Here is a 25,205-nt window from a genome sequence, read left to right on the forward strand (position 1 = left end):
ACAGAGAGGGATTGTGACAGAGAGAGAGAGAATGTGACAGAGAGAGAGAGAATGTGACAGAGAGAGAGAGAATGTGACAGAGAGAGAATGTGACAGACAGAGAGAGAATGTGACAGACAGAGAGAGAATGTGACAGACAGAGAGAGAATGTGACAGACAGAGTGAGAATGTGACAGAGAGAGAGAATGTGACAGAGAGAGAGAATGTGAGAGAGAGAATGTGAGAGAGAGAGAGAATGTGACAGAGAGAGAATGTGACAGAGAGAGAATGTGACAGAGAGAGAGAGAGAGAGAATGTGACAGAGAGAGAGAATGTGACAGAGAGAGCGAGAGAGAGAATGTGACCGAGAGAGCGAGAGAGAGAATGAGACCGAGAGAGCGAGAGAGAGAATGTGACCGAGAGAGAGAGAGGATGTGACAGAGAGAGAGAGAATGTGACAGAGAGAGAATGCGAGAATGCGACAGAGGGAGTGAGAGAATGTGACAGAGAGAGAATGTGACAGAGAATGTAACAGAGAGAGAGAGAATGTGACAGAGAGAGAGAGAGAATGTGACAAAGAGAGAGAATGTAACAGAGAGAGAATGTGACAGAGAGAGAGAGAATGTGAGAGAGAATGTGACAGAGAGAGATTGTGACAGCGAGAGAGAATGTGACAGAGAGAGAGAGAATGTGACAGAGAGAGAGAGAGAATGTGACAGAGAGAGAGAGAGAGAATGTGACAGAGAGAGAGAGAGAGAATGTGACAGAGAGAGAGAGAGAATGTGACAGAGAGAGAGAATGTGGGAGAGAGAATGTGACAGAGAGAGAGAATGTGACAGAGAGAGAGAGAGGGAGAGAGAGAGGATGTGACAGAGAGAGAGAGAATGTGACAGAGAGAGAGAGAATGTGACATAGAGAGAGAATGTGACATAGAGAGAGAATGTGACAGAGAGAGAATATGACAGAGAGAGAATATGACAGAGAGAGAATATGACAGAGAGAGAATATGACAGAGAACGACAGAGAGAGAGGAGAGAGAGAGATTGTGACAGAGAGAATGTGAGAGAGAGAGAAAGAGAATGTGACAGAGAGAGAGAATGTGACAGAGAGAATGTGACAGAGAGAGAGAGAGAATGTGACAGAGAGAGAATGTAACAGAGAATGAGGGAGAATGTGTGAGAGAGAATGTGAGAGAGAGAGAGAATATGACAGAGAATGTTACAGAGAGAGAGAATATGACAGAGAGTGAGAGAATGTGATAGAGAGAGAGAGAGAGAATGTGACCGAGAGAGAGAATGTGACCGAGAGAGAGAGAATGTGACAGAGAGAGAGAGAATGTGACAGAGAGAGAGAGAGAATGTGACAGAGAGAGGGAGAATGTGACAGAGAGAGAGAGAATGTGAGAGATAATGTGACAGAGAGAGATTGTGACAGCGAGAGAGATAATGTGACAGAGAGAGAGAGAGAATGTGACAGAGAGAGAGAGAGAGAGAGAGAGAATGTGACAGAGAGAGATTGAATGTGACAGAGAGAGAGAATGTGACCGAGAGAGAGAATGTGACCGAGAGAGCGAGAGAATGTGACCGAGAGAGTAAGAGAGAGAATGTGACCGAGAGAGAGAGAGGATGTGACAGAGAGAGAGAGAATGTGACAGAGAGAGAATGCGACAGAGGGAGTGAGAGAATGTGACAGAGAGAGAATGTGACAGAGAATGTAACAGAGAGAGAGAGAGAATGTGACAGAGAGAGAGAGAGAATGTGACAGAGAGAGAGAGAGAGAATGTAACAGAGAGAGGGAGAATGTGACAGAGAGAGAGAGAATGTGAGAGAGAATGTGACAGAGAGAGAATGTGACAGAGAGAGATTGTGACAGCGAGAGAGAGAATGTGACAGAGAGAGAGAGAGAGAATGTGACAGAGAGAGAGAGAGAGAATGTGACAGAGAGAGAGAGAGAGAGAATGTGACAGAGAGAGAGAGAGAGAATGTGACAGAGAGAGAGAATGTGACAGAGAGAGAGAATGTGGGAGAGAGAATGTGACAGAGAGAGAGAATGTGACAGAGAGAGAGAGAGGGAGGATGTGACAGAGAGAGAGAGAATGTGACAGAGAGAGAGAGAATGTGACAGAGAGAGAATGTGACAGAGAGAGAGAGAATGTGACAGAGAGAGAATATGACAGAGAGAGAATATGACAGAGAGAGAATATGACAGAGAGAGAATATGACAGAGAATGACAGAGAGAGAGGAGAGAGAGATTGTGACAGAGAGAGAGAGAATGTGAGAGAGAGAGAAAGAGAATGTGACAGAGAGAGAGAATATGACAGAGAGAATGTGACAGAGAGAGAGAGAGAATGTGACAGAGAATGTAACAGAGAATGAGGGAGAATGTGTGAGAGAGAATGTGAGAGAGAGAGAGAGAATATGACAGAGAATGTTACAGAGAGAGAGAATATGACAGAGAGTGAGAGAATGTGACAGAGAGAGAGAGAGAGAGAGAATGTGACCGATAGAGAGAATGTGACCGAGAGAGAGAATGTGACAGAGAATATGACGGAGAGAGATAGAGAGAGAGAGAATGTGACAGCGAGAGAGAGAATGTGACAGAGAGTGAGAGAATGTGACAGAGAGAGAGAGAATGTGACAGAGAACAAAGAACAAAGAAATGTACAGCACAGGAACAGGCCCTTCGGCCCTCCAAGCCCGTGCCGACCATACTGCCCGACTAAACTACAATCTTCTACACTTCCTGGGTCCGTATCCTTCTATTCCCATCCTATTCATATATTTGTCAAGATGCCCCTTAAATGTCCCTATCGTCCCTGCCTCCACTACCTCCTCCGGTAGTGAGTTCCAGGCACCCACTACCCTCTGCGTAAAAAACTTGCCTCGTACATCTACTCTAAACTTTGCCCCTCTCACCTTAAACCTATGCCCCCTAGTAATTGACCCCTCTACCCTGGGGAAAAGCCTCTGACTATCCACTCTGTCTATGCCCCTCATAATTTTGTATACCTCTATCAGGTCGCCCCTCAACCTCCTTCGTTCCAGTGAGAACAAACCGAGTTTATTCAATCGCTCCTCATAGCTTATGCCCTCCATACCAGGCAACATTCTGGTAAATCTCTTCTGCACCCTCTCTAAAGCCTCCACATCCTTCTGGTAGTGTGGCGACCAGAATTGAACACTATACTCCAAGTGTGAAGAGAGAGAGAGAATGTGACAGAGAGAGGGAGAATGTGACAGAGAGAGAGAGAATGTGAGAGAGAATGTGACAGAGAGAGATTGTGACAGCGAGAGAGAGAATGTGACAGAGAGAGAGAGAGAATGTGACAGAGAGAGAGAGAGAATGTGACAGAGAGAGAGAATGTGACAGAGAGAGAGAGGGAGAGAGAGAGGATGTGACAGAGAGAGAGAGAATGTGACAGAGAGAGATTGAATGTGACAGAGAGAGAGAATGTGACAGAGAGAGAGAATGTGACCGAGAGAGCGAGAGAATGTGACCGAGAGAGTAAGAGAGAGAATGTGACCGAGAGAGAATGTGACAGACAGCGAGAATGTGAGAGAGAGACAATGTGACAGAGAGAGAGGGAGAATGTGACAGAGAGAGTGAGAGAATGTGACAGAGAGAGTGAGAGAATGTGACAGAGAGAGAGAGAATGTGACCGAGAGAGAGAATGTGACCGAGAATATGACGGAGATAGAGAGAGAATGTGACAGAGAGAGAGAGAGAGAGAATGTGACAGAGAGAGAGAGAATGTGACAGAGAGAGAGAGAATGTGACAGAGAGAGGGAGAATGTGACAGAGAGAGAGAGAATGTGAGAGAGAATGTGACAGAGAATGTGAGAGAGATTGTGACAGCGAGAATGTGACAGACAGAGAGAGAATGTGACAGACAGAGAGATAACGTGACACAGAAAGAGAGAGAGAATGTGACAGAGAGAGAGAGAGAGAATGTGACAGAGAGAGTGAGAGGGAGAGAGAGAGGATGTGACAGAGAGAGAGAGAGAGAGAGAATGTGACAGAGAGAGTGAGAGAATGTGACAGAGAGAGAGAGAATGTGACCGAGAGAGAGAGAATGTGACCGAGAGAGAGAGAATGTGACAGAGAATATGACGGAGATAGAGAGAGAGAGAGAATGTGACAGAGAGAGAGAGAGAGAATGTGACACAGAGAGAGAGAGAATGTGACAGAGAGAGAGAGAGAATGTGACAGAGAGAGGGAGAATGTCACAGAGAGAGAGAGAATGTGAGAGAGAATTTGAGAGAGAATGTGACAGAGAGATTGTGACAGCGAGAGAGAGATTGTGACAGACAGAGAGAGAATGTGACAGACAGAGAGAGAATGTGACAGACAGAGAGAGAATGTGACAGACAGAGAGAGAATGTGACAGAGAGAGAATGTGACAGAGAGAGAATGTGACAGAGAGAGAATGTGACAGAGAGAGAATGTGACAGACAGAGAGAGAATGTGACAGACAGAGCGAGAATGTGACAGAGAGAGAGAGGGAGAGAATGTGACCGAGAGAGCGAGAGAATGTGACCGAGTGAGCGAATGTGACCGAGAGCGAGAGATAATGTGACCGAGAGCGAGAGATAATGTGACCGAGAGAGCGAGAGAGAGAATGTGACCGAGAGAGCGAGAGAGAGAATGTGACTGAGTGAGAGAGAGAATGTGACCGAGTGAGAGAGAGAATGTGACCGAGAGAGATTGTGACAGAGAGCGAGAATGTGAGAGAGAGACAATGGGACAGAGAGAGAGAGGGAGAATGTGGCAGAGAGAGTGAGAGAATGTGACAGAGAGAGAGAGAGAATGTGACAGAGAGAGAGAGAATGTGACAGAGAGAGAGGTGACAGAGAGAATGTGACAGAGAGAGAATGTGACAGAGGGAGAATGTGACAGAGAGGGAGAGAATGTGACAGAGAGAGAGAGAGAATGTGACAGAGAGAGAGAATGTGACAGAGAGAGAGAGAGAATGTGACAGAGAGTGACAGAGAGAGAATGTGACAGAGAGAGAGAGAATGTGACAGAGAGAGAGAGAATGTGACAGAGAGAGAATGTGACAGAGAGAGAGAGAATGTGACAGAGAGAGAGAGAGAATGTGACAGAGAGAGAGAGAATTTTACAGAGAGAGAGAGAATGTGACAGAGAGAGAGAGAGGTGACAGAGAGAGAATGTGACAGAGAGAGAATGTGACAGAGAGAGAGAGAGAGAGAGAGAATGTGACAGAGAGAGAGAGAGAATGTGACAGAGAGAGATTGTGACAGAGGGAGAATGTGACAGAGAGAGAGAGAGAATGTGACAGAGAGAGTGAGAGAGAGAGAATGAGAGAGGGAATGTGACAGAGTGTGTGCGGGAAGGTTGGGGTTTGGGGGATTTGGAGGCCGGGCTCTTACCCAGACTTTCCCGCTTCTTCTCCACCATCTTCCCTCTTTCCAAGGCAGCACTTCCGGCCGCTCCCCCTCTGTCCCTGTCCCCCCGCTCCGCCCTGCACTTCCGGTCCCCCGCTTCCAGCGGCAGCGACGCTGGCGGCCGGAGGTCAGACTGCAGCCGCTCACCCGCCAATCAGAGCAACCGCTGAGCACCCAATCAGTGTGGCCCATTGACTCAGAACGGCTCCCTCTGCCGCCAACCAGAGTGGCCCCCTCATCTGCCAATCAGAGCGGGCCATTCACCCGGCAATCAGCGCTGCCGCTCACCCGCCAATCAGAGCAGCCCCCTCACCCGCCAATCAGAGCTGCGCATTCACCCGCCAATCAGCAGGGGGGGGTCAGGTGGTCAGCAATGAGTCAGGTGGTCAGCGGGAGGGTCAGGTGGTCAGCAATGGGTCAGGTGGTCAGCAGGAGGGTCAGGTGGTAAGCGGGGGGGGGGGGGTCAGGTGGTCAGCGGGGGGGTCAGGTGGTCAGCGGGAGGGTCAGTTGGTCAGCAGGGTGGTCAGCAGGGGGGTCAGCGGGGGTTCAGGTGGTCAGTGGGAGGGTCAGGTGGTCAGAGGACCCATAGAGGGTTGGGGTGCGGTAATACTATAGTTACCCAAGAGGCAGACGTGGTTTCAATTTTTCTCAGGGTAATTATTACTCGAGAGTCAGAAATGTGTGAAGTTTGCAATTTATCAAATAGAATTTACAGTGCAGAAGGATGCCATTCAGCCCATCAAGTCCACACCAGCCCTTTGGAAAGAGCGCCCTACCGAAGGCCACACCTCCACCCTATCGCCTTTACCCAGTAACCTCACCTAATCTTTTTGGACACTAAGAGCAATTTAGCATGCCCAATCAACCTAAACTGGAGTGTGGGAGGAAACCGGAGCACCCGGAGGAAATCCACGCAGACCCAAGCCGGGAATCGACCCTGGGACCCTGCAGCTGTGAAGCAACGGTGCTAACCACTGTGCTACTGTGCCACCATCAAATCTAAGTCTTGTACTTGGATAGGACTGTGCAGGGTTTTGGTGAGACCAGCCCTGGAGTACTTTGTCCAGTTTTGGTTTCTATAAATATGTAGTTGGAACATGATGCACGGTCAATGACCACCAAAACGAGGTTGTAGTCCAACTGAAGGCTTTAATAAGCTAGATGTTTCCCCCAGCAGCTCAGGTACAGAATGAGGGCTGCTGGGACGGCACAGGTTCTTATGCCCAGCCTATCAGGGCGGAGCTAGGGCGCCTGTGACTCCGGGAGCGTGGCTTCGATCTCCATGGCAGCTTCGTCACCCCTAGACGGGAAGGGAGCACGTGTATGTGGAGGACTCCCTATCGCTGTGTATGTAAGCGGGGAACCCGAACAGTGCAAAGATGCTATGGAGGGCCTGGATGATGGTGGAGGCGGTCATGTCGGGGCAGGAGATGGTGAATGGGAACCGGGAGTACTCGTCAATCACGTTCAGGAAGTACGTGTTGCGGTCGGTGGAGGGGAGGGGGCCTTTGAAGTCCATGCTGAGACGTTCAAAGGGACGGGAAGCCTTTATCAGGTGCGCCCTCTCTGGCCGGTAGAAGTGCGGTTTGCACTCTGCGCAGATTTGGCAGTCCCTGGTGGCTGTCCTGACCTCCTCGATGGAGTAGGGCAGGTTGCGGGTCTTGACGAAATGGAAAAAGCGAGTGACCCCCGGGTGGCCGAGGTCCTTGTGGAGGGCTCGGAGGCGGTCCACTTGTGCGGTGGCACATGTGCCGCGGGACAGGGGGTCAGGAGGCTTGTTTAGCTTCAAGATACAAGATCTCGTAGTTGTAGGTGGAGAGTTCGATCCTCTACCGCAAGATCTGGTCGTTTTTTTATCTTGCCACGCAGTGCATTATCGAACATGAAAGCCGACCGTTGGTCAGTGAGGAGAGTGAATCTCCTGCCGGCCAGGTAATGCCTCCAGTGTCGCACAGCTTCTACCATGGCCTGGGCCTCCTTTTCGACTGAGGCGTAGCGGATTTTGGAAGCATGGAGGGTACGGAGGAAGGCGGCCACGGGTCTGCACGCTTGGTTGAGGGTGGCCGCCAGAGCTACATCGGACGCATCGCTCTCGACCTGGAAGGGGAGGGACTTGTCGATGGCGTGCATCGTGGCCTTTGCAATGTCTGTTTTGATGCAGCTGAAGGCCTGGCGGGCCTCTATCGACAGGGGAAAAGCTGTGGATTGGATCGGGGACGGACCTTGTCCGCGTAGTTGGGGACCCACTGGGCGTAGTAGCTAATAAACCCTAGGCAGCGTTTTAGGGCCTTAGAGCAGTGAGGGAGGGGGAACTCCATAAGGGGGCGCTTGCGTTCAGGGCCTATAACTCCATTTCGCACTACGTAGCCGAGAATGGCTAGGCGGTCGGTGCTAAACACACATTTATCCTGATTGTATGTTAGGTTAAGGATTTTCGCGGTCTGGAGAAATTTGCGGAGGTTGGTGTCGTGGTCCTGCTGGTCATGGCCGCAGATGGTGACATTATCGAGATACGGGAATGTTGCCCGTAAACCGTACCGGTCAACCATTCGGTCCATCTCGCGCTGGAAGACCGAGACCCCGTTAGTGACACCAAAGGGAACCCTTAAGAAGTGATAGAGCCGCCCGTCTGCCTCGAAGGCAGTGTATTTGCGGTCACTAGTGCGGAGGGGTAGCTGGTGGTAGGCGGACTTGTGATCCACCGTGGAGAAGACCTTATAATGCGCGATTCTGTTTACCAGGTCGGATATGCGGGGGAGCGGGTACGCGTCCAGCTGCGTAAACCTGTTGATGGTCTGACTGTAGACGATGACCATCCTGTGCTTCTCCCCGGTCTTTACCACCACTACTTGAGCTCTCCAGGGACTGTGATCCACGATCAATTACACTCAAGACGAAGTGATTTCATAACTGAAGGCTTTAAATCGACTAGAACTGGTTCCCCAGCTGCTTCAGTACAGAAGGTGAAGGCTGCTGGGATGGCACCGGTTCTTATACCCCGCCTGTCAGGGCGGAGCTACGTATCACCATAGAAAGCCTCCTATCCTATCGGGCTGCATCACAGCCTGGTATGGCAACTGCTCGGCCCAGGACCGCAAGAAACTTCAGAGAGTCGTGAACACCGCCCAGTCCATCGCACGAACCTGCCTCCCATCCAGTTGACTCCATGTACATCTCCCGCTGCCTGGGGAAAGCGGGCAGCATAATCAAAGATCCCTCCCACCCGGCTTACTCACTCTTCCAACTTCTTCCATCGGGCAGGAGATACAGGAGTCTGAGAACACGCACGAACAGACTCAAAAACAGCTTCTTCCCCACTGTCACCAGACTCCTAAATGACCCTCTTATGGACTGACCTCATTAACACTACACCCTGTATGCTTCATCCGATGCCAGTGCTTATGTAGTTACATTGTATGTTTCCCTATTATGTGTTTTCTTTTATTCCCTTTTCTTCTCATGTACTTATATCTGTTGAGCTGCTCGCAGAAAAATACCTTTCACTGTACCTCGGTCCACGTGACAATAAACAAATCCAAACCAATCCAATCAACAGCCAATGGTAATCTCCGAGGTTTAATCAATGGTCATCAGCCTCTTGGGTACCGCAATACCTGATAATACCACATTCACCCCCTGTACCACATTCACCCCCTGTTTTAAAAAAAAAAAAAAAAAAAAAGAGTCCGGCGGGGGTGGTGACCAGTGGTAACAGTCGCCTTTAACATGGTATGATCGGATATGGAGGTACCGTGATACCTCCTTACAGGGCTGTCAAGAATATTTACTCCTTACAGGGCTGTCAAGAATATTTACAAAAAGTGTTCGTCACGGTTAAGTCACAGCGAAGCAATCAGTCGATCGGGTGGCCTGGTCGTCCTTCTGGATCGTCTGGGCTTCAGTGGTGATTCTGGTGGGGGTCCAGGTGGTTGCGACTCCAGGAGCGTGGTTCCGGCCTCCCTGGCAGCTTAGTCACCCCTAGGCGGCACTGTTGGGGCAAACGGTTGACACGGGGGGGGGGGGGGGGGGGCGGCGCCTGTAGGGGGGGGGGGGCGGGCCTAGGCAGGAGCACTGACCCTCCAGTGAGGTGCGGGCAATGGTTCGGGTGCGCGTGGGGTTCCGGCGGGCACCAGGTCCCGTAAGGAGACCGTATCTTGCCGGCCGTCAGGGAACGCCCCGTAGGCGTACTGGGGGTTAGCATAGAGCAGATGGACCCTCTTGACCAACGGGTCCGACTTGTGCGCCCGCACGTGCTTCCGAAGCAGAATGGGTCCGGGTGTCGCTAGTCAGGTTCGGAACGGGGTCCCGGAGGAGGACTTCCTGGGGAAAACAAGGAGACGTTCATGAGGTGTCTGATTGATAGTTGTACAGAGCAGCGACCGGATGACGTGGAGGGCCACCGGGAGGACTTCTTGCCAGTGGGCGACTGGGAGATTCCTGGACCGTAGGGCCAGTAGAACAGTCTTCCAGACCGTTCCGTTCCCCCTCTCCACCTGTCCGTTTCCCCGGGGGTTATAGCTGGTCGTCCTGCTTGAGGCAATGCCCCTGCTGAGCAGGAATTGATGCAGTTCGTTGCTCATAAAGGAGGATCCCCTATCACTATGTATGTAAGCGGGGAACCCGAACAGTGCAAAGATGCTATGGAGGGCCTTGATGACGGTGGTTGCGGTCATGTCGGGGCAGGGGATGGCGAATGGGAACCGGGAGAACTCGTCAATCACGTTCAGGAAATACGTGTTGCGGTCGGTGGAGGGGAGGGGGCCTTTGAAATCCATGCTGTGGCGTTCAAAGGGACGGGAAGCCTTTATCAGGTGTGCCCTCTCTGGCTGGTAGAAGTGCGGTTTGCACTCCGCGCAGATTTGGCAGTCCCTGGTGGCTGTCCTGACCTCCTCGATGGAGTAGGGCAGGTTGCGGGTCTTGAAGTGGAAGAAACGAGTGACCCCCGGGTGGCAGAGGTCCTCGTGGAGGGCTCGGAGGCGGTCCACTTGTGCAGTGGCACAAGTGACGCAGGACAGGGCATCAGGAGGCTCGTTCAGCTTCACCGGACGGTACAAGATCGTCGTTGAAGGTGGAGAGTTCTATCCTCCACCGCAAGATCTTGTCGTCTATCTTGCCCCACTGTGCATTATCGAACATGAAAGCAACCGACCGTTGGTCCGTGAGGAGAGTGAATCTCCTGCCGGCCAGGTAATGCCTCCAATGTCTCAGCTTCAACTATGGCTTGTGCCTCTTTTTCGACCGAGGAATGGCGAATTTCAGAAGCATGGAGGGTACGGGAGAAGGCGGCCACGGGCCTGCCCGCTTGGTTGAGGGTGGCCGCCAGAGCTCTCGACCTGGAAGGGGAGGGACTCGTCGATGGCGCGCATCGTGGCCTTTGCAATGTCTGCTTTGATGTGGCTGAAGGCTTGGCGGGCCTCCGTCGACAGGGGGAAGGTTGTGGACTGGATTAGGGGTCGGGCTTTGTCTGCGTAGTTAGGGACCCACTGGGCGTAGTAACTGAAAAACCCTAGGCAGCGCTTCAGGGCCTTGGGGCAGTGAGGGAGGGGGAACTCCATAAGGGGGCGCATGCGCTCAGGGTCGGGGCCTATAACTCCATTTCACACTACGTAGCCTAGAATGGCTAGACGGTCGGTGCTAAATATGCATTTATCCTTATTGTATGTTAAGTTAAGGATTTTCGCGGTCTGGAGAAATTTGCGGAGGTTGGTGTCGTGGTCCTGCTGGTCATAGCCGCAGATGGTGACGTTATCCAGATACGGGAACGTTGCACGTAAGCTGTACCGGTCAACCATTCGGTCCATCTCTCGCTGGAAGACCGAGACCCCATTAGTGACACCAAAGGGAACTCTTAAAAATTGATAGAGCCGCCCATCTGCTTCGAAGGCAGTGTACTTGTGGTCACTATTACGGAGGGGTAGCTGGTGGTAGGCGGACTTGAGATCCACCGTGGAGAAGACCTTGTATTGCGCGATCCTGTTTACCAGGTCGGCTATACGGGGAGGGGGTACGCGTCCAGCTGCGTAAACCTGTTGATGGTCTGACTGTAGTCAGTGACCATCCTATGGTTCTCCCCGGTCTTTACTGCCACTACTTGAGCTCTCCAGAGAATGTTGCTAGCTTCAATGACCCCTTCCCTCAGCAGCCTTTGGACCTCTGATCTGATGAAGGTCCGGTCCTGGGCACTGTACCGCCTGCTCCTGGTGGCGACGGGTTTGCAATCCGGGGTGAGGTTCGCAAACAGGGAAGGCGGGTCGACCTCAAGGGTCGCGAGGCCGCAGACAGTAAGGGGGGGGGGGGGTATAGGGCCGCCAAATTTAAAGGTCAGGCTTTGCAAGTTACATTGGAAGTCCAACCCCAGGAGTATAGCCGCGCAGAGGTGCGGCAGGACATACAGGTGGAAATTGTTGAATCTCCTGCCTTGGACAGTGCGGTTCGCTAGGCAGAACCTCTTTATCCTCACCGAGTGTGACCCGGAGGCCAGGGAGATCCTTTGGTTAGGGTGGGTAACAAGTGAACAGTGCCTTACCATGTCGGGGTGAACAAAGCTTTCCGTGCTCCCAGAGTCAATCAGGCAAGACATCTCATGGCCGTTGATGAAGACCATCGTTGTTGCTGTTGCAAGTGTCCGAGGTCGACTTTTGGTCCAGTGTCACCGAGGCCAGATGAAGCAGTTGCGACTTCTGACCGGGCAGCGTGTAGTCGGCCGTGCTGGGGACCTGGGGCCCCATCCAAGATGGCATCTCCCATGGGTCGCACGTTGTGGCCTTGGATGGACAAGATGGCGGCAGGGATGGACAAAATGGCTGCGCCCACCCGTCCAGCGTGGTATCCGGGGGGAAAGATGGCCACGCCCGTGGCCCTAGGATAGGGGGGGGGGGGGGGGTGGCGGCGAACGCTGGCCGGTCGGGGCCAGAAGGGGGGGGGGGTTGCTGCGGTGGTCCGGAGTCGCTGGAGACCGCGGCCACGGCGTGGGCCTGGCAGACCCCCACAAAATGGCCCTTCTTGCCGCACCCTTTGCAGGTGGCGGTGTGGGCCAGGCAGCGCGGGCGGGGATGATTCGCCTGCCCGCAGAAGAAATAGCGGGGCCCGGCGGCGTTAGCGGGCCGTCTCGCAGCGCAGGCCTGCAGGGTCAGGGGGAAGGTCTGTGGGGCTGCCGCTGCGGGGTGTCATGCAGCCCAGGGGGCCACCACGCGGTCGGGCGCATAGGACTACGCGTTTTGGGAGGCTACGTCCATGGACCCTGCCAGGGCCCATGCCTCTCTCAGTCCCAGGGTGTCATAGAATCATAGAATTTACAGTGCAGAAGGAGGCCATTCGGCCCATCGAGTCTGCACCGGCTCTTGGAAAGAGCACCCTACCCAAGGTCAACACCTCCACCCTATCCCCATAACCCAGTAACCCCACCCAACACTAAGGGCAATTTTGGACACTAAGGGCAATTTATCATGGCCAATCCACCTAACCTGCACATCTTTGGACTGTGGGAGGAAACCGGAGCACCCGGAGGAAACCCACGCACACACGGGGAGGATGTGCAGACTCCACACAGACAGTGACCCAAGCCGGAATCGAACCTGGGACCCTGGAGCTGTGAAGCGATTGTGCTATCCACAACACTACCGTGCTGCCCCAGAGGTCCTTTTCTAGGAGTCTTTGGCGGATCTGAGGAGCCCATACATGCTACGAAGGCATCCCTGATTAAAAGTTCTGTGTGCTCGCTCCCCGAAACTTGCGGGCAGCCACAGTTTCAGCCCAACACCAGTAATGCCCGGTAGAAATCCTCCAACGATTCCCTGGGACTTTGCAGTCTAGTTACAAGCAGATGACGTGCGTAGACTTGATTTACAGGGCGGATATAATGTCCTTTTAACAGTTCGATCGCGGCATCATAGTCCTCCGCCTCCTCGATAAGGGTGTAGATCCCAGGGCTGACCCGAGTGCAGGAGATGCATTTTCTGTTCGTCTGAGGGAGTAGCCTTCAAAGCACGCCAGCCAGTGTTTAAATATTGCAGCCGAGTTCTCCGCGTGGGGGCGGAGTTGTAGGCACTCCGGTTTGATTCGGAGATCCCTTCTTCAAGCTCAAGTCTAGTTGATTGTAATTGATCCACGATCAATTATACTCAAGACGAAGTGATTTCATAACTGAAGGCTTTAATCGATTAGAACTTGTTTCCCAGCAGCTTTGGTACAGAAAGTGAAGGCTGCTGGGACAGCACCGGTTCTTATACTCCGCCTGTAAGGGCGGAGCTACGTATCAACAGCCAATGGTCAACTCCTAGGTTTAACCAATGGTCATCAGCCTCTTAGGTACCGCAATACCTGATAATACCACAGGCTGTTACTTGCTTCAATGACCCCTTCCCTCAGTAGCCTTTGGACCTCTGACCTAATAAAGATCCGGTCCTGGGCACTGTAGCGTCTGCTCCTGGTGGCAATGGGTTTGCAATCCGGGGTGAAGTTTGCAAACAGGGAAGGCGGGTCGACCTTAAGGGTCGCGAGGCCACAGACAGTAAGGGGGGGGGGGGGGGGGGTATAGGCCCGCCGAATTGGAAGGTCAGACTTTGAAGGTTACAAAGAACAAAGAACAAAGAAATGTACAGCACAGGAACAGGCCCTTCGGCCCTCCAAGCCCGTGCCGACCATACTGCCCGACTAAACTACAATCTTCTACACTTCCTGGGTCCGTATCCTTCTATTCCCAACCTATTCATATATTTGTCAAGATGCCCCTTAAATGTCCCTATCGTCCCTGCTTCCACTACCTCCTCCGGTAGCGAGTTCCAGGTACCCACTACCCTCTGCGTAAAAAACTTGCCTCGTACATCTACTCTAAACCTTGCCCCTCTCACCTTAAACCTATGCCCCCTAGTAATTGACCCCTCTACCCTGAAAATGAAGTTACTGTGAAAAGCCCCTAGTCGCCACATTCTGGCACCTGTTCGGGGAGGCCGTTACGGGAATCGAACCGTGCTGCTGGCCTGCCTTGGTCAGCTTTCAAAGCCAGCAATTTAGCCCTGTGGTAAACAGCCCCGATGTCTAAACCCAGGAGTGTAGCCGCGCAGAGGTGGGGAAGGACGTAGAGACGGAAATTTTTGAACTCCCTTCCCTGGACTGTGAGGTTTACTAAACAAAACCCCTTTATCTCCACTGAGTGGGAACCAGAGGCCAGTGAGATTTTTTGATTAACAGGGTGGATGAGGGGGGAAACAGCGCCTTACTGTATCGGGATGTATGAAGCTCTCCGTGCTCCCAGAGTCAATTAAGCAGGACGTCTCGTGCCCGTTGATGAAAACGGTCGTCGTAGCGGTTGAGAGTGTTTGAGGTCGAGACTGATCCAGAGTCACAGAGGCCAATCGCAGTAGTTGGGAATTCTGTTCAGGCAGTGTGTGGTCGGCCAAGCTGGGGTCTTGGGGGTTCATCCAAGATGGCGTCTCCCATAGGTCGCACATGGCTGGGGGTGCACAAAATGGCGGCACCCATCGCTCAAGCGTGGAACAAGATGGCGGCGCCCAGGGTCCGCACGTGGCCCTGGGATATGGGGGTGGCGGCGACCGCTGGCCACACGGGGCCCGTGGAGAAGTTTGTGGCGGCGGTCCGGATTCACCGCTGGAGACCGCGGCCACCGCTCAGGCCTGACATACCCCCACGAAATGGCCTTTTTTGCCACATCCCCTGCAGGTGGATGCGCGGGCCGGGCAGCGTTGGCAGAGGTGCTTGGCCTACCCGCAAAAGTAGCAGCGGGGCCCCTCGGGGTTGCCGGGCCGCCTTGCAGTGCAGGCATGCGGGGGAACGGGGGAAGTCTCTGGGTCGGCCGCTGCGGTGTTCCACGCTGCCCAGGGGGCTGCCACGCGATCGGGAACGTAGGCGCGGGCGTTTCTGGAGGCCATGTCCAGGGAACCTGCAAGGGCCCGTGCCTCCCCAAGACCTAGGGTGTCTTTCTCTAACAGACGCTGGCGGATGGGTGATGAAAACTGCAGGGGATGGGCACAATGGAAATGTGGAGCTCGTTCAAGGAACAGCTACTGCGTGTCCTTGATAAGTATGTACCCGTCAGGCAGGGAGGAAGTGGTCGAGCAAGGGAACCGTGGCTTACTAAAGCAGTTGAAACACACTTGTCAAGAGGAAGTAGGAGGCTTATGTAAAGATGAGACATGAAGGTTCAGTTAGGGCGTTCAAGAGTTACAAGTTTGCTAGTAGCTAAGAAGAGCCAGGAGGGGACATGAGAAGTCTTTGGCAGGTAGGATCAAGGATAACGCTAAAGCTTTCTATAGATATGTCAGGAATAAACAAATGGAGTCCAAGGAGATAGGAGAGGTGCTAAATGAAGATTTTGTGTCAGTATTCACACAGGAAAAAGACAAGGTTGTCGAGGAGAATACTGAGATTCAGGCTACTAGGCTAGAAGGGCTTGAGGTTCATAAGGAGGAGGTGTTAGCAATTCTGGAAAGTGTGAAAATAGATAAGTCCCCTGGGCCGGATGGGATTTATCCTAGGATTCTCTGGGAAGCTAGGGAGGAGATTGCTGAGCCTTTGACTTTGATCTTTAAGTCATCTTTGTCTACAGGAATAGTGCCAGAAGACTGGAGGATAGCAAATGTTGTCCCCTTGTTCAAGGAGAGTAAAGACAACCCCGGTAACTATAGACTATACTTCTGTTGTGGGCAAAATCTTGGAAAGGTTTATAAGAGATAGGATGGAAAGGAATAATTTGATTAGAGATAGTCAACATGGTTTTGTGACGTGTAGGTCGTGCCTCACAAACCTTATTGAGTTCTTTGAGAAGGTGACCAAACAGGTGGATGAGGGTAAAGCAGTTGATGTGGTGTATATGGATTTCAGTAAAGCGTTTGATAAGGTTCCCCACGGTAGGCTACTACAGAATATAAGGAGGCATGGGATTCAGGGTGATTTAGCAGTTTGGATCAGAGATTGGCTAGCTGGAAGAAGGGTGGTGATTGATGGGAAATATTCAGACTGGAGTCCAGTTACTAGTGGTGTACCACAAGGTCCAGTTACTAGTGGTGTACCACAAGGAACTGTTTTGGGGCCACTGCTGTTTGTCATTTTTATAAATGACCTGGAGGAGGGCGTAGAAGGGTGAGTGAGTAAATTTGCAGATGACACTAAAGTCGGTGGAGTTGTGGACAGTGCGGAAGGATGTTACAAGTTACAGAGGGACATAGATAAGCTGCAGCGCTGGGCTGAGAGGTGGCTGGTCGCCGCATTATAGGAAGGATGTGGAAGCATTGGAAAGGGTGCAGAGGAGATTTACCAGAATGTTGCCTGGTATGTTGGGAAGATCTTATGAGGAAAGGCTGAGGGACTTGAGGCTGTTTTTGTTAGAGAGAAGAAGGTTAAGAGGTTACTTAATTGAGGCATACAAGATGATCAGAGGATTGGATAGGGTGGACAGCGAGAGCCTTTTTCCTCGGATGGTGATGTCTAGCACGAGGGGACATAGCTTTAAATTGAGGGGAGATAGATACAAGACAGATGTCAGAGGTAGGTTCTTTACTCAGAGAGTAGTAAGGGCGTGGAATGTCCTGCCTGCAACAGTAGTGGACTCGCCAACACAAAGGGCATTCAAATGGTCATTGGATAGACATATGGACGATAAGGGAAGAGTGTAGATGGGCTTTAGAGTGGTTTCACAGGTCGGCGCAACATCAAGGGCCGAAGGGCCTGTACTACGCTGTTATGTTCTATGTTCTATGTTAGCATACCTGCCACGAAAGCGTCCCGGACTAAGAGATCCGTGTGTTCGTTCGCCGAAACTTGCGGGCAGCCGCAGCTTCTGCCCAGCACCAGTAGTGCGCGGTAGAATTCCTCCAACGATTCCCCAGGGGTTTGCGGTCTTGTTGCAAGCAGATGCCGAGCGTAGACCTGCTCTACCGGGCGACTATAGTGTCGTTTTAGCAGCTCGATTGCTGCATCGAAGTCTTCTGCTTCCTTGAGGAGGGTGTAGATCTCCGGGCTCACCCTCGAGTGCAGGACGTGCAGTTTCTGCTCTCCCGTGGGTGCGTTTTCTGCAGTCTTGAGATACCCTTTAAAACACGCCAGCCAGTGCTTAAAGATTGCCGCTGAGTTCGCCGCGTGGGGGCTGAGTTGCAGACACTCCGGCTTGATTCGGAGCTCCATCCTTCTTAAAAATCAAGCTTATTAAATTGATGCACTATCAATGACCACTAAAACAAGGTTGTAGTCCAACTGAAGGCTTTAATAAGCTCGATGTTTCCCCCAGCAGCTCAGGTACAGAATGAGGGCCACTGGGACGGCACGGGTTCTTATACCCCGCCTATCAGGGCAGAGTTATTATACACTCTAGCCAATAGCAAGCATACAGGTTCTACCAATGGTACTTCAGCCTCTCGGGTACCATAATACCACAGAACACAACAGCAAAGATTCACTGGATTGATCCCTAGGATGAGGGGGTTATCCTATAATGAGACGTTGAGTAAATTGGGTTTGTATTCTCTGGAGTTTAAAACAACGCGAGGTTAGGTGGATTGGCCATGGACAAATTGCCCCTTAGTGTCCAAAAGATGTGTGGATTGGGTGGGATTACGGGAGAGTGGGCTTAGGTAGGGTACTCTTCCAGAGGGTTAGTGCAGACCAGATGGGCCGAATGGCCTACTTCTGCACTAGGGATTCTATCTTATTGAAACCTAGAAGATCCTTTTCTTGAAAAATTCATTCCTGTGAACACCACTGGTTAGGCCAGCATTTATTGCTCATATTGAGAAGGTAGTGGGTGAGCCGCCTTCTTGAACCGCTGCAGTCCGTGAGGTGTAGGTACACCCAGTGCTGTTCGGGATGGGGTTCCAGGATTTTGACAAAGCGACAGTGAAGGAACGCTGATATAGTCTCAGGTCAGGATGATATTGCACATAATGCATGGTAGCACAGTGGCTAACACTGTTGCTTCACAGCACCAGGGTCCCAGGTTGGATTTCCGGCTTGGGTCACCGTGTGCGGGGTCCACACATTCTCCCCGGGTCTGCGTGGATTTCCTCCGGGTTCTCCGGTTTCCTCCCACAAGTCCCAAAAGACGGACTTGTTAGGCGAATCTCCCTCGGTGTACCCGAACAGGCGCCGGAGTGTGGCAACTAGGGGATTTTCACAGTAACTCCATTGCAATGGAAGATTATTTTTTTTTTTTATTAAATCGAGTGACTTCGAAGAAAAATTGTAGGTGGTGGGGTTCCCAGGTTATCTGCTGCCCTCGTCCTTCTAGATGGTAGTTGTCATAGATAGTTAGATATCAGACTGGGAAACAGATTCCAGGTAAAAGGTGGTGACCAGACCTAGGCAGGCAGCTGGATGTACAAGGTACCAAGGTTGAGTCCCTGGATTGAAATGCAGTAAACACAAAGAACACCTTGGCGAGAAGGCGACAAGAGTGCCGTAACCAGCAGAGTGCCATGGGCATCATTGCAGGGACCACAACTCTCCATACTATACATTCATAGAACAAGAGTGCAGACGGAGGCCATTCAGCCCATCGAGTCTGCACCAACCCACTTCAGCCCTCACTTCCACCGTAACCCAATAACCCCCCCCCCCCCCCCCCCCTAACCTTTATGGTCACTAAGGGCAGGGAGGGAAGGTAAGTTGGGAGGAGAGTATAAATAATTTACAGAGAAATATTGGCAGGTTAAGGTGAGTGAGCGAAAAATTGGCTAAATGGAATTCAATGTGGGAAAATGGGAAGAAAGAATGAAAAGGCACATTGTGATTTAAATGGAGAGATGGCAGAAAGTTGTAGCACAAAGAGACTTGTGTGGGGGGGGGGGGGGGGGGTGGTCCTTGTTCATGAAACCCATAAGAGGTGGAGAAGGTAATAGGGAGGGTAAATGGAATGCTGGCTTTTATTTCAAGGGGTCTGGAGCATACATATAAAGTGGTGTTGCTGAAACTGTACAAGGTACTGGTCAGGCCTCATTCTGAATACCGGGTACAGTTTTGGTCCCCTTATTTCTGAAATCAGTATCATTGGAGGCAGTGCAGAGGAGGTTTACCAGGATGATCCTGGGAGTAAAGATTAAACAGGTTGGGTCGGTACTCCTTGGGAATTCAGAAGACTATTCTTACGGGGGTGGGGGGGAAAGAGGGGAAAATCGGACAGGGTGAATGTTGTGAGGATGTTTCCACTCATGGGAGACTCAGGCCAAAGGGCACAGCTGCAGAATGAGGAGCTCATTTGAGGAAGTGAATCTTTGGAATGTTTTACCCCGGGGAGCTGCGGAGGTCAATTACTTGGACATTTTCAAGGCCGCGATCGAGAGATTTTTAAACCAGTGGGGGAATGAAGGACTCCGGTGAGAAGGCGCATGGTCTTATTAAATAACGGAGCAGGCTCAAAGGGCTGCATGGCTCCTCCTGTTCCCATTTCTTATGGTCTCAAGGAGGAAGGTGATTGTGGTGGTTAGATCAATCACCTCAGCCTCCAGGATATTCCTGCAGGAATCACTCAGGGCAGGGTCTCATCAGTGAAACACATTCCGCTGCTTCACCAATGACCTTCCCTTCAAAATAAAGGGCAGGAAATAGGAGGGGAGAGGCACAGAAAATAGGCCACTCGGCCCCTTGAACCGGTCCTACAATTCAATAGGATAATGGCAGATTTAAATGGTGGTGTTAACTCCTCCAACCCCCCCTCCCCCCCCCCCTCCCATAACTCCTTCATGAAGCCTTGAATAATTGGTGACTCAATCTCCACTAATCTCTGGGAGAAGAGAGTTCGAAAGGTCAATAACTTTCTGGAGAAGAAATTCCTCCTCGTCTCAGACTTAAAATTGGGGAGACCCTTTGAAACGGTCTTCCAATTCTAGATTCCCAACAAAGGGAATAGCATCTTCCCCATCAAACCTCCACAGATATATCTAAAGTTCTGATCAGACCACCTCACCGCCAGTTGGCACCGAGATTGCCGGAGGTCCTGAGCTGGTGAGGAGCCTGAATCTTCTCCATGATGCCGGGATACATGTGCTGGTCGGCACAGAATGGATGGAGGTAAGCCCTTAAATTAGTAGTCTCCTGGTATCATGTCGTTTTAGGTACACTGGTCTAACACTGGCTGCAGCTTAGATCAGAAAGATACTCCAGACTTTGAAGTTAGTTCAATCAGGTTTATTGAACTAATAGCACAGTTCTCAGAGTTCGACTCTCTGCTAACTTAAGTGTGGTTACTCTGTCTGACTGAATCAGACTAGCTCTTCGCCACGTGCTGGAGGTGTGAGATTGTAACAACACCCTTGACTGACTCTCTAGATGTTCATCAGCGGAAAGAGGCGGAGTGAGAGTACCTCATGTCTTTTATAGTTAGATCCCACCCGAGTGTCCTGCCTGCTTATTGGTCATGTCCTGGTCTCGGTGTCTATAAGCTGCTTGTCTGTATATCATTATGTGTGTGTCTGCATATCATAACAATAGGCTCAATCTTTCCTCATTAAGAGAACCCCTTCATCCCAGAGAACCTTCTCTGAACAGTTTCCAAGTGAAACCCTCAAGAACAAAAACAGCACACAGTTCTCAAGCCGCAGGTCTCACCAGTGTCAGTGCAATACACACCTGACAATTTTTGCCAACTCCATCTACACCCCGTTGCAAACTTCCTCCCTATGATCAGATGTGTCATAATGCACACTCCTCAAGATCATAGTCAGTGTGATCATCACCTCTTGAGCCAGGAGCTGGAACAAGTCCAGAACTTGCTGGCCACAGAGCTTTGTTCACAACAGACAAACAGGCTGACCATCAACCTGCAGTGGAAGACAGTCAGTTACTGGCAGAGTGATATTGTCACTGGTTAGTAATCCAGAGTTCGAATCCCACCAGAGCAGGCAAATTCAATTAAACAAATCTGCAATTAAAAGTCTGATGAAATAATTTGTCGCTTATTGTAAAAACCCATCTGATTTATTCACAAGTGTCCTGGAGGGAAGGAAATCTGCCCTCCAAACCCAGTCTGGCCTAACATGTGGCCCTCAGCAATGTGGTGGACTCCAAAATGGCTGAGCAGGACTCCAGGGCAATAGGGATGGACAGCAAATTCTTTCAAATTGGCAGGTGATCAGGAGATTGCTGGTAAACCATGTATGATCAACCCATCATTATCCATAGCTCCAGACTGCAGCATGTCAAAGTGCCGAAACAATAGTTACTCAGTCAACTGTTTTGCACCTTGGGTCTGCACACTCAATGGAAGGAGATGGGGAAACTCTTCCAATAGTCAACCTCAGTAGGTGATCTCCCACTGCCGGCAACTGTGCCCTGTCGAGGAACAAGTGGCCAGGGAGGCAGAGAATTCACCCCAGTGTCGTGGGCAGCACAATCAAACACCAACCCCAGACACCATGTTTCACCCAGGATTAAGGTTGAAGCTAAAGCGTGAAGGCCCATCTGGCCAATCAGCCCACCCGTCAACCAGAAAGGGAGACGGGCCACATCAAATTGCGTTCAATTGGCTCCCTGTCAGTGGGCGCACCTCCAACTGGTGCTCGCTTCCGAACAACTGAAGGAGTCAGGACAAGCAGCCAACATATTCTCATCCGGGTCAGGCACGGCCTACCCCCAGCAATACAAAATCCTGGCCTCGGGCCTACGTCCAGCAAATACAAAATCCTGGCCTCGGGCCTACGTCCAGCAAATACAAAATCCTGGCCTCGGGCCTACCCCCAGCGAATACAAAATCCTGGCCTCGGGCCTACCCCCAGCGAATACAAAATCCTGGCCTCGGGCCTACCCCCAGGGAATACAAAATCCTGGCCTCGGGCCTACCCCAGGGAATACAAAATCCTGGCCTCGGGCCTACCCCCAGCGAATACAAAATCCTGGCCTCGGGCCTACCCCCAGGGAATACAAAATCCTGGCCTCGGGGCCTACCCCAGGGAATACAAAATCCTGGCCTCGGGCCTACCCCCAGCGAATACAAAATCCTGGCCTCGGGCCTACCCCCAGGGAATACAAAATCCTGGCCTCGGGCCTACCCCAGGGAATACAAAATCCTGGCCTCGGGCCTACCCCCAGCGAATACAAAATCCTGGCCTCGGGCCTACCCCCAGGGAATACAAAATCCTGGCCTCGGGCCTACCCCAACCCCCCCCCCCCCCCCCCCCCCCCCCCAAAAACAAAGAAAAATAGGCATTTGGTAATATTTTTCTATTTAATGTCAAAAAAGCAATGCCATTACATTTATTAAAACCAATCAGGGACCAGGTCAAATAACACATCCCCCGTAGAGAGCTAGTGGTGGTGGCCCAATGACAAGTAGCTGTCATTAGTCAGGAAACTCAGCGCAAATGGGGGCCCACTCCCCAATTGTAGGCCGGGTGGCTAAATGGAGGGTTTGCCCAGTTTGCCGTACAGGTTAAAAATGGTAAAGGCCCCACACATTACAGCCCCTCCAACCAACAGCCCAGACAGCAGCAATGCCACAGCCCCCACCACCCCCATCAGGATCAGCATGGTCTTCAGATCCACACCATCTGAGGAAGGGGAGAGAGCAACAAATCAGGTTAGTCCTCAAGTGAAGCGGCGAGATTGGAGCTAGCCGGGCAATTCAGCATCCTTACCGTGCTCGGGTGGCCCCGTCCACTCGATTCATTCCAGCCTTCCGTCTGCACTCGAGGAGCCAGGTCTCTAGGGTCAGCTGCCAGGATTTCCAAGGGCCTCATCTGAATCTCGCCTTCCGTCCTTAACTGGTCACCCGGAGATTGAGACACTTAACAACAACAATAACGTTGATTTACACAGGACCATTAATGGTTTAAAGCAGAGAGATACAGAACAGGTGACAGAAACCTTGGTCAAAGGAGAGAGTTTGTCTATGAGCACCTTTTAAAAGGAGGGTAGAGGCAGAGAGGGAATTCCTGAGCAGGCTCACACCCAATTGAAGCATTGCGATCAGAGGCAGGCATGAGAGCGGTACAGAGTGTTGTGGAGTCACTGGCAGTCCGGGATGTGGGTATCACCGACAAGGTAAGCATCCGCTGCCTATCCGGAGTGGATTGCCAAGCCGTTTCAGAGGGGCAGTTAAGAGCCAATCACATCGCTGTGGATCTGGAGTCACATGTAGGCCAGACCAGATAAGGCTGGCAGATTTCCCTCCTGTGATGTTTGGTGCAAATAACTGGAGCTTCATTGGGAACAGACATTGCGATGTTTACAGGGGTGGGACAACCTCATGTCAAGAATAACGCAAATGTGGCATTTAGTTTCAGCCAACCGGGGGGGTGGGACGTCCCCACACACACCCCACCCCCACGCAGAGTGTTGTGACCCCTTATTGGTCGGTGGCGGGCTCTTCTGGCCCTGCCACGATCAATGGGGCGTCCCGTTATTTGTACCCCCCCCCCCACAAGTGCATTGGTCTGGGCCTCTGGCTTATTAATATTCTCTGTTGGTGAAAATAGGTCCTCCCTCTGGATATACCTACCGGCTCTTAACTGCTGGTGGAGGACATTTCCCCGTCCACAGTTTCCATGGTTACAGCACAGACAAATTCCATTGGGTCCCTCGACTGAAGTCCACCTGCAAAATGGAGTAATTTTTCAGCTTGCTATTTGTCAGATTGCCAAGAAGGGGGGAGGGGGGAGGAGAGAGGAGAGGGGGGGGAAAGGGAGGAGAGGGGAGAGGGGGGGAGAGGGGAGAGGGGAGAGGGGGGGGGGAGAGAGGAGAGGGGGGGGGAGAGAGAGAGGAGGGGGGGGGAGAGAGAGGAGGGGGGGGGGGGGGGGAGAGAGGAGGGGGGGGGGGGGAGAGAGGAGGGGGGGGGGGGAGAGAGGAGGGGGGGGGGGAGAGAGGAGGGGGGGGGGGAGAGGAGGGGGGGGGGGAGAGAGGAGGGGGGGGGGAGAGAGGAGGGGGGGGGGAGAGAGGAGGGGGGGGGGAGAGTGGAGGGGGGGGGGGGAGAGAGGAGGGGGGGGGGGAGAGAGGAGGGGGGGGGGAGAGAGGAGGGGGGGGAGAGAGGAGGGGGGGGGAGAGAGGAGGGGGGGGGAGAGAGGAGGGGGGGGGAGAGAGGAGGGGGGGGGAGAGAGGAGGGGGGGGGGAGAGAGGAGGGGGGGGGAGAGAGGAGGGGGGGGGAGAGAGGAGGGGGGGGGAGAGAGGAGGGGGGGGAGAGAGGAGGGGGGGGAAAGAGAGGAGGGGGGGGAGAGAGAGGAGGGGGGGGAGAGAGAGGGGGGGGGGAGAGAGAGGGGGGGGGGAGAGAGAGGGGGGGGGAGAGAGAGGGGGGGGGAGAGAGAGGGGGGGGGGAAAGAGAGGGGGGGGGGAAAGAGAGGGGGGGGGGAAAGAGAGGGGGGGGGAAGAGAGGAGGGGGGGGAAGAGAGGAGGGGGGGGAAGAGAGGAGGGGGGGGAAGAGAGGAGGGGGGGGAAGAGAGGAGGGGGGGGGAAGAGAGGAGGGGGGGGGGAAGAGAGGAGGGGGGGGGAAGAGAGGAGGGGGGGGGGAAGAGAGGAGGGGGGGGGGAAGAGAGGAGGGGGGGGGAAGAGAGAGGGGGGGGGGAAGAGAGGAGGGGGGGGGGAAGAGAGGAGGGGGGGGAAGAGAGGAGGGGGGGGGAAGAGAGGAGGGGGGGGGAAGAGAGGAGGGGGGGGGAAGAGAGGAGGGGGGGGGAAGAGAGGAGGGGGGGGGAAGAGAGGAGGGGGGGGGAAGAGAGGAGGGGGGGGGGAAGAGAGGAGGGGGGGGGAAGAGAGGGAGGGGGGGAAGAGAGGAGGGGGGGGGGGAAGAGAGGAGGGGGGGGGGGAAGAGAGGAGGGGGGGGGGGAAGAGAGGAGGGGGGGGGGGAAGAGAGGAGGGGGGGGGGGAAGAGAGGAGGGGGGGGGGAAGAGAGG

The 25,205-nt window shown here is 52.7% G+C and overlaps 1 long non-coding RNA gene and 1 pseudogene across 1 annotated transcript; both read right to left on the bottom strand.

Annotated features, from left to right (window-relative positions):
* LOC140404560 (regulation of nuclear pre-mRNA domain-containing protein 2-like) overlaps positions 1-5,450 on the bottom strand; it is a 17,704-nt pseudogene extending 12,254 nt beyond the window's left edge.
* A 17,097-nt stretch (positions 5,451-22,547) lies between these two features.
* LOC140404801 (uncharacterized) lies at positions 22,548-23,920 on the bottom strand. The gene is made up of 3 exons (XR_011938589.1): positions 23,825-23,920; positions 22,962-23,110; positions 22,548-22,874 (listed from the first exon to the last, which is right to left on the bottom strand). It is a non-coding gene; the product is annotated as an uncharacterized lncRNA (long non-coding RNA).
* Between the last annotated feature and the right edge of the window lie 1,285 nt (positions 23,921-25,205).

The sequence above is a fragment of the Scyliorhinus torazame genome, chromosome 31 (assembly GCF_047496885.1).
Source record: "Scyliorhinus torazame isolate Kashiwa2021f chromosome 31, sScyTor2.1, whole genome shotgun sequence".
Classification (NCBI taxonomy): domain Eukaryota; kingdom Metazoa; phylum Chordata; class Chondrichthyes; order Carcharhiniformes; family Scyliorhinidae; genus Scyliorhinus; species Scyliorhinus torazame.